Source organism: Tripterygium wilfordii, chromosome 17 (assembly GCF_013401445.1).
Source record: "Tripterygium wilfordii isolate XIE 37 chromosome 17, ASM1340144v1, whole genome shotgun sequence".
Classification (NCBI taxonomy): domain Eukaryota; kingdom Viridiplantae; phylum Streptophyta; class Magnoliopsida; order Celastrales; family Celastraceae; genus Tripterygium; species Tripterygium wilfordii.
The window spans coordinates 11176576-11187153 of NC_052248.1; positions in this window are offsets into that span (position 1 = coordinate 11176576).

Below are 10578 nucleotides of genomic sequence, written 5' to 3' on the forward strand. Positions count from 1 at the left end.
CGGTCTCTCTACCTTTTTACGCGAAACTCACTGCTTGCTAGACAAGAGGCCCGGTTACTCAGTAGAGAAAACCAAAGACAAACACACAATTATTTTGCATATACTTATTGATTTTTTCTTTTCTTTTCTTTTTTCTTTTTTTTTTCTTCTGTTTTTTTTCTTCTGTTTTCTGTTTTTTTTTTTTTCATGCCAAGGTATCTAACTCAACAAATTCCAACTCCTCTTAAAACACCAGTAACATTCATGATTAATCTCAAATGGCATACCCCACAAACATGTATAATGTGCAAGTATAATTGTTAACTAAAAAGAGTAGATGAAACAAAACTCAGTAGTTTAAAGAAACCTAGATAAGAATGCGTGTTCTTAACTTGAATTCATCTGTGTGATAGAAAAACAAAATTACTTCACATGTACTTGCAAAAGAGATGACACATGACAATAATTTATTTTGTTTCTCTTGTTTTTCGAAAATTTTCATGATGTATCCCACCCCCACACTTAAATTGTGCATTGTCCTCAACGCAATTGATCACAACAAAATCACAATCACACAATAAGAAGGGAAGGAAAAGATACAACCTGATATTGACGGTCTTTGGACAAGCTTCCCATTCAAGTCCTCCAAGAAAAAATGTTTAGCTCAAGCTAAATCTGCAGCTGTCTCAATGAATCATCAAGTGAAAGTTTCGTAGCTCGAGCTAATTTTACCCCTGTCCAATAGATCCTACAGGAAACAAAATCGAAATATCAAGATTTATATCTAAGCACTAAGTAAAGAAAAAAAATAGAATGAAAAAGAGAGCTTGGATTGCCTCCCAAGAAGCGCTTTATTTAACGTCTAGGCAAGACGTAGAGCAATGCATTCATTCAAGTGATGTACTTGGCAGCATCATAGCCAACTTCAAGATATGGTTTTAGACGATGCATGTCAACTTTAAACTCTTTGTCCCTCTCCAAGTTTTGACTATCAACAGCTCCATTGGGGTAGAATTGTGCAACTTGAAAAGGATCGTGCCTTCTTGAACGTAATTTCCATGGAAATAGCTTGAGCGTAGAGTTGTTCAAAAGGACTTTGTGGCCCGGAGAGAACTCTTTCGGTCCAATTGGCATGTCATGAGTGGGCAGCAATTTAAGTTGCAGTTTAGGAGCTTATTGTATGGATGGTATTGCTCATGGACTTGGAGGCCCTAAAAGTTCAGCAATTTGCCTCCCTTTTAGTGGTTGAGCAGAGTTTAACACAGTTACCATGTCCACTCCTTCATCAAAGGTAGCTTGAGTCAATTTTGGATGCTCGAAGCTAGTTTTTATCTCATCATTATTGACTTGAGAAATAAAATTGGTGTGTGCAGGCTTCTCAATAATGTCCAGCTGATTACACTCCTCCATATCCTCCTGTCTCTTCATGTCCTCGAATACTCGAAACTTCGCTAACTCTCCTAGGACATTCATTGTTAACAAACCCTTCTTCACATCAATAATAGTGCCAGCGGTTGCCAAGAATGGACGACCCATGATGATGGGAACTTCTCGGCATTCTTCCATATCAAGTATAATAAAATCCGCCGAAAGTACAAAATGATCCACTTTAACCAACACGTCTTCAATAATTCTAAGTGGAAATTTGATGGACCGAACCGCGAGTTGTAAGCTTATTGACGTTGGTTGCATCTCTCCAACGCCTATTTGCTGAAAAACAAATAAAGGCATTAAGTTAACACTAGCACCCAAATCAATCAAAACTTTTTCAAATCGTAAATTGCCAATAACGCAAGAGATTGTAAAACTCCCTGGATCTTTCAACTTTGGTGGCAATTTATTAAGTAGAACAGCACTGCACTCTTCGTTTAGCATCACCCTCTCATGCTCCGCAAACTTCCTTTTATTAGTGCAAACATCCTTGAGGAACTTGGCATATGATGGAATTTGTTTAATTGCATCCAATAGAGGAATGTTGATGTGAACTTTCTTGAACAATTCCATGATATCCAGCATGTGTCTGTCTTTCTTTTGCTTCTGAAATTGTGATGATGGAGGCACAACTGATGTATCTTTAACTCTCTCATCCCCCAAAATCACATCCTTATCTTCTCTGCCATATGACTTGCTGCTTCGTAGAGTTCTAATTGCCTTTGCATGCTCCATACCTCTTGGATTAACTTCGGTTTGACTCCTCTCATTCACCACATTAGCTATCTGTCCCAATTGTGTACATAATTTCTGAATTGAAGCTTGAGTACCGTGTATGAATTGGGCAAACATATCCTCAAGACAAGGCTTCTTCGGCTCGATTCGTTGCTCAAACTGTGGAATCATTGAGGACTATCCTAGCTGGTGTGTCCACGAAAAATTTGGGTGATCTCTCCAACCCAGATTGTACATGTTAGAGTACCCAACTCTATTTTGTGAATATATTCGGGATGCAGTCACCTCTTGCCATACGGGATTATGTGGACACGTTTTAATAGTATGCATACTGCTAGAACACATAGCACATACCTCTTTCTTTCCAACTAGTAGCTTCAACTCATGTCTTAATTTTGCCACTTCTGTTTCAAGAAAGGAGTTGGAATTATTCTCATAGAAACAAGTCATTGTACCTTTCCCAAAAGTTTCGTCTCCTTCTTCCCTTAGCCTTTTTTTTTCTTATGCCACGAAGTTAAGCTCAATCACCAGTCCAAATTTGATCAGCTCGTCTCCAAAAAAATTTGTCTGTCGGCTATTTTAGCTCGAGCTACAGAATGTTGACTCGAGCTAAAACGCACTGATTTTGCAACCTACACATAAAAATTGACAAAATTAAAACTAAGTAAAGAACAAATAATTAATCGAATTGAATAACACAATCCCCGGCAACGGCGCCAAAAACTTGATAGCAATTTTTGATCACTTAAAATAAGCAAACAAAAATCCCAAATTAAAATACTCGCAAGCGCACAAGACCGTAGTAGAATAGGTTATGCAAGAACGAGGTCGAACCATAAGGATTGGACAAACAATACGATTAACTACTATACTAAACTTAGCAAAAGAAACAATTCTTGAGATATGGTTGATTGTAGATAGCAAGCGATGAAATCAAAGTAACGAAGTAAAGAAAATACAAAATTGTTGATTTTGATTGTGAAAGCAAATTTATGAAAGCACTAGGACAATGAATCCACCTTAATAATCCTCTCTAGTTGTTGATTACCTCACCCTTAATCCACTCAATTGATGTTGTTGGCGAATCCACTAAGGCGTGAATTACCTATGGTATCTAGGCTAATTCGTTTATCTTAACATGCAATTTGGTTATGGTATCTAACTCAAATATGAACATGCAAGATGTCCTTAAGTGCAAGAATTCATTAACATGCCATGTAAACCCTAGGAGTATGGTATCTACCCTAGGCGTTCCCAATTCCTAATCACAAGAAGCTGGTCCCAAACCCCGTATGGTATCTAAGTGAGCTTGCATCAAATTACTTAGTTGAAAACTTAGTTGGTGGCCAATCATCCAAGCAATCAAACAAGTATATAGCACAGTGATTAGAAATCCAACATCAAAAGAGCAATCAAAGATAAGAATAATAAACAAACTAGAGAATCATATTAAGATTTCATCACGCCCTAGCAAAAGCGTTTAGTTACACATAGTCAAGAATGAAAACCACAAGAAAGGTTGGAGAACACCCTAGAAAAGTCGGCTGAATATCTCAGTGTCTGAACCCCCGAAAGTTTTATGAAGTCCTCCTTTTATAACCTCTTTCAAACCCTAAACTTCCTCTAAAACAAATACTAAAACTCCAAGGAAACCTCACGGCAACCCCTGGTTTCCAAAACAATAAACCAACAAAAAGGAAAGAGGTCGACTTCTTCTTTGATTAGGAAACTGGACTGCTGGATGTCTCGGACGTTTTTCCCATGTTACGCCCTTTAGAAAAATCTCCAAAAATATGTAAATTGAAGCTTGATGTCTTAGATTTCCAGGGCTATCTCACACGTCTCTAGCAAAATTATGTGGAATCTTCTAGAGCCACTTCTTCACAGATAGCGCAGTTCTGCCGAGATCATATTTCGGGTCAACTTGTCTTCAAAATCTGGGTCAATCGGCTTCACCTAAAATTCCCAAAATATTCTCTAACTTTCTTCAAGGTCTTAGCTTTATTCTTCAATTGACGGTTCTTCAAAATGCTCAAAATAGACCCTTTTTCATCAAAAACCATCCAAGTGCTCGAGAAAACTGAAAATGAGGAAAACAAAATAATAAGTCCTTTTTAAAGCCAATCCTCTAACAAAAACCAAGTTTAGAGAGTACTAAAATGAGATAATATATGAGCTTATCAACAAGCTACGGCTCCTTCATACATATCCTTAATCATAGTGATATAGCTAGTCGGGACTCCTCTCTTCTCTAAAATCCACCACATTACTTCCCTAGGCACCCCATCATATGTCTTTTCCAAATCCACAAATACTAAATGTAGGTCTGTTTCCTTTTGTCTATATTTTTCTACAAGTCCCCTTAGTAGAAATATCGCATCCGTTGTGGACCGTCTTGGCATAAAACGAAATTGATTTTCAGATAATGTGGATACCGATCTCAATCTCCATTCCACAACTCTCTCCCAAAGTTCTAATGTGTGGCTCATAAGTTTGATGGCCATAGAATTATTACAACTTTGGATATCACCATTATTCTTGTATATGGGTACTATAATGGTTCTCCTCCACTCATTAGGCATCCTACGAGTCTTAATAATTTGATTAGATAACCTAATGAGCCATATTAAATTTTTATTTTTATTTATCTATAAATGAAAATTTTTAATTTTAGTTTTGAAAAATTATAAATTCTTTTTTTTAAAAAGTGTATAAATAACACCGAACCAATACAGGTTAAACCCCCAACAATTAGTTTTTGACCGGCACGGGTTAATCCTATATTTAAAATTGAATTGTATTGAGGAATTGACTTATCCAGTTCAATCGGTTAACCGGTATTTAAAATACTATTTGGAAGTTAATCAAAACTCCGAAAGGTACTTTCTTGAATCAACATAACTACATAACCATACTACCGATATTATAACCTTAGCAGGTTTTTCAGATGATACGCCTGTTGATACACATGGAGTGAATCTCAAGTTGCTTAAGGAAGGAGGTGATATTCTTTTTGACCCCATTCTTTACCACAAGTTAGTTGGGAGTTTATTTTATTTGATTATTGATCGCCCTGAGATTGCCTTTGCTGTTCGGCAAGTTAGTCAGTTCTTGGGTTCTTCATGCCACCTCCATATGACTCGGTTCGTCGAATCATTCGCTATGTACATGGGACCTCCATACGTGGCTTATTTTTTTCAACAGATTCTCTAATAACCTTGACATCTTATTGTGATGCTGTCCGGACAGGATTTTTCGACACTCGCCTGTAAACTACTTGATGCAAACAGAATCACACCAAGCAAAGAACACTTACAAGCTTAACTAAGAAAACCCATTGTAATACAAAATGGTGGGGAACTTCTATCAAACACATTGTGGGCACTGCAAATATCACACTTCCAGCACACAACACACAACACAGCTTGTAATCCACCCAACACACAAATAATATTCAATAAAGTTTCAATATTAAATAAAATCCAACTAGCAATGAATCAACTATAGCTTCACTAAGAAATTCCTTCAGTGCCGCCAACAAGAAGTCATATATTATTTAGCACGATCTATAACTAGAGAAGCTATAGACCATCTAAAGGAATACCAACAAACATACCATCAACCATGTGATTAGGATAGGAGGAGAATCTCTCTCCAAGGGATGGAATCACTTCACCAAAGGAACTCACTTCCATGGCTGCTACACAATTGCTTCAATCTTCAAAAACCGTCTTCTCCCACTTTGAAACCTAGGACATATGGTTAGCATCCATGGACTTGGGCTTGGGCTTCTTTGTATCAAGACTCAGCTTGGGCTTGGACCAAGTAGGCTTCTTGAATAATGAATACCCATATTGTGTCACTATTGTTTGGTGTATTTTTTGAGGTTAAGCTTTAACTTGTTGGAAGGCCAAGAAACAAGATATTGGTTTCCATATCTTCCACGGAGGTTCAATATCGACCTATGTCAGCAGCATGTGCCGAAATTGTTTGGCTTCCGGGTCTCTTAGTTGAACTTGGTTTTGCTCAGTCAAATAAATGACGTGTCTATATTTCACGACAAAAACTAAAAAGAAGAATAGGGCATCCGCATCACCATTCCTTATTGCACCTAATATATGAATGGATACATAGCCTCCATCATTTATTTTGAAATTTTAAAAATTTGCATAGAATTTGAAAGCCTTCAGTAGTATTTTGTGATGTATATCCCATGCATGAAGCACTACATCACACTTGTACGCTGATTGATTCTCCTCATTTCTTGGGTATTGGATATATATGATGATAAGCTCCAGCTGAGAATCTGATGGCTTTCAGTGAGATACCCTGTTGAAGCTGTGAATCCTACATAGATGAAGCTTGGTAGGGTATGTGGGATATCAATAGGCATGTCAAGAAAAAGCTCACGTCTTAGTTCTGATGCATATCCAACGTACATTGTGAGTGAATTTGCTCTGCCATCCAATATTATTGAGACCTTGATGTCTTTTCCACTTTTTAGGTCAATTCCGGTCTCATTGAGACTCCTAACATAAATTGGGTGTAACACACTTTTTGTGTCAATCGAAACATGATTGCCATCCAAATCAAATGTATTCTTGTAAGTGTCAAATTCCACCGCTAATTGATCAGCAACGCGACCTGCATTTAGCTCAAAATTAATTGGTTTAGTTGTATATAATGTATGTATCGATATTACATCAATAGTAAAGATAGGAACCATAGCTTCACATTATATTACCATCTTGTGCTGGATCCATTATTCTAAGATAGGAACCAAAGCTGTCAGCTGGCGAGGGACTACTGTTGGGTGCCATAATAAATGTTAGTCCATCTGCAGATTCGGTTGAATAAGGAGAGGTCAGAATCCTAAACGTGAACGTAGTATAGATCAATGCTGGCCATGCAAACACAGGGTATTTATTTGTATAGAACCCTGCCAACTTGAGTTAGTTGCAAGGTGGGATTGCCTGGTTATGGCTCTGGGGTTAGGCTTAAGTAGCCGTCGTTACTGGTAACTGAAGCTGTGCAAGTCAAGTTACCATCACTGCAACTTGTTAGGGTGAATGAAGGGAAATTGAAATGGGTGATTGTAGGGAATGGAAAAGATACTGGGCTAGAAGAAGCTTGCTCAATGGTAACCGAAACTGGGCTAGAAGAAGCTTGGTTAAGAAAAGCAAAGAGAAACACAAACACAAACATGGTTGGTTGGTTGTATTTATGTGTGAGACTACTTCACTTATAATTCTTAGCAAGCAATTGGACTCGCTCAACTATATATAGTGGGGTTTGATGATAGTAGTCGATGAAGTTTATGCTGCATTGTTGAAGGAAAATGAAGTCACCTTCAACAAGAAAATAGTTGACTTTTTGTCGCAACCGGGGTCACGACGCGGACCGACGATAAAAGGATGAAAAATGATTTAGAAAATTGTTTAGAGTCGCCACCAATTGATATAAGTGCAATTGGACACTAAAAATGCGGTCTACGAACCAGAAAATGGGTAAGGGGGTTTATTGAGTGTGAGGAAGGTGTTAGGCACCCCACAACTCCCTAAAAGGTTACCTTGATTGATATGTGTGCTTTTTCTTAAAAAATTTGTTTGTGATATTTTGATTTTAAAAGGTAACATAATTAGTCTAGGCAGGAGCTGAATTTTATCAAGTCCTCCTCCTATTTGACTTTAATTTAGTATCTAATAAATTAATGTGAATGAAAATAACACAATTAAAGTCTAGGCAGGAGCTAAATTTTATCAAGTCCTCCTCCTATTTGACTTTAACTGAGGTATCTAATAGGTTAATGTGAACGAAAATAACACAACTAAAGTCTAGGTAGGAGCTGAATTTTATCAAGTCCTTCTCCTATTTGACTTTAATTTAGTATCTAATAAATTAATGTGAATGAAAATAACACAATTAAAGTCTAGGCAGGAGCTGAATTTTATCAAGTCCTCCTCCTATTTGACTTTAATGTAAATGTCTAATAAATTAATATGAATGAAAATAACACAATTAAAGTCTAGGCAGGAGCTGAATTTTATCAAGTCCTCCTCCTATTTGACTTTAACTGAGGCATCTTCTTATTTTGTTTATATGAAAATTTGGTAAAGACGCGGTTGTTGAATTGACGGATTTGCGGAAAATGATCTATGCATACAATTCTAATATACATTCTAGACATGCATTCTAAACTAATAACCCCTAACATGCATACTAATCAATTTTAAATATGCATAAATATAAATTACACTACTCTTCACTACTTTCCATTATTTTCACTACCCTATTACATATTTGCCTTTACAAAGACATATACAAATAAAAACAAGATAAAAATATATACAAGATAAAAATATAAAAAAAAATACAAAATACAAAAAAAAAATAATAATATATATATATATATATATCATATAAAAAATAAAAATATATATATAAGAAAAAAGTAGCCGAAAGTAAAAAGAGAAAGGAGAAAAGGAGAAGAAAAAGAGATAAGAAAGAAAGAGAAAGAGGAAAAAGAGAAAAAAAAAGTTTTTGGGGGAGAAAAGAAGAATAGAAGAAGGGAACGAAGACAGAGGGAGAAAAGGGAGAGCTAGAGCAAAATCGCCAAATGGAGAGAAAAAGAATGAACCAAAGTATCGCATGAAGCAAGAAAGAAGGAGAAGGGAGAACGGTCGTGAACCAGAGAAGAAGTAGGGAAAACGAGTTTTAGTTCTTCAAGGGTAACGACTACAATAAACCCATCTTCAATTTGATTCCATTTTTGGTTCTGTACTTCTCTGATTCTTCTTCGGCGTCTTTGTGTTTCATTGATCTGTTCTTGTTTCTAATGTTTGTGTGAGGTATGACATTAGATTCGATTGAAACAGGTTTTGTTTGTTGCGTGTGGCTAATTCGGTTTGAGATTCTGGTAGATGTAGTTGATTTCCATAAATGAGATTGCTTTGGTTCTTTTGATTGTTCTTTAGTTTCTATGATCTCTCGGGCCATATACCTCAATATTATCTTGCTGTTGCTGCTTATATAAAAACCAGGCGCTCAATATTATAATGTTGTTACCTCAATATTATGTTGTTTCTTAGTTTCTTTTGAGTGTTTTTTTTATTGTTATTGTTGCGGTTGCTACCCCAATATATACCTTTGCTGTAATGCCTATGGTCACCGATTTTTATTTTTATTTTTTTGTTTGTTGCATATGTTTAGGTCATGTATGATTGTTCACTATGCTTGTATTCTCTGTTCCTTTCGGTTCTCAGGATCATGGTTTTGTTTGCTTGCATATGTCTAGTTGCTTGTACGTTGGTACAACTCGAAAATGGTGATTGTGTTCGCGAATATTTTACTATGGTATTACTATGCTCAAATTGTGCTTGTGTTTGTGTTTGTCCGGTTTGGGCTTGGACGGGTTTGACTCTACGTGGGCTGGACTTGACTTCATTTGGGGCCGGAGAGTCCATTGAGAGATTGGACTGGGCTTGAGTAATGGACTGGGCTCCGTGGTCATATTTGTATTTGTATTTTTTTTATATATTTTTATCTTGTATATATTTTTATCTTGTTTTTATTTGTATATGTCTTTGTAAAGGCAAATATGTAATAGGGTAGTGAAAATAATGGAAAGTAGTGAAGAGTAGTGTAATTTATATTTATGCATATTTAAAATTGATTAGTATGTATGTTAGGGGTTATTAGTTTAGAATGCATGTCTAGAATGTATATTAGAATTGTATGCATAGATCATTTTCCGCAAATCCGTCAATTCAACAACCGCGTCTTTACCAAATTTTCATATAAACAAAATAAGAAGATGCCTCAGTTAAAGTCAAATAGGAGGAGGACTTGATAAAATTCAGCTCCTGCCTAGACTTTAATTGTGTTATTTTCATTCATATTAATTTATTAGACATTTACATTAAAGTCAAATAGGAGGAGGACTTGATAAAATTCAGCTCCTGCCTAGACTTTAATTGTGTTATTTTCATTCACATTAATTTATTAGATACTAAATTAAAGTCAAATAGGAGGAGGACTTGATAAAATTCAGCTCCTACCTAGACTTTAGTTGTGTTATTTTCGTTCACATTAACCTATTAGATACCTCAGTTAAAGTCAAATAGGAGGAGGACTTGATAAAATTCAGCTCCTGCCTAGACTTTAATTGTGTTATTTTCATTCATATTAATTTATTAGATATTTACATTAAAGTCAAATAGGAGGAGGACTTGATAAAATTCAGCTCCTGCCTAGACTTTAATTGTGTTATTTTCATTCACATTAATTTATTAGATACTAAATTAAAGTCAAATAGGAGGAGGACTTGATAAAATTCAGCTCCTGCCTAGACTAATTATGTTACCTTTTAAAATCAAAATATCACAAACAAATTTTTTTAAGAAAAAGCACACATATCAATCAAGGTAACCTTTT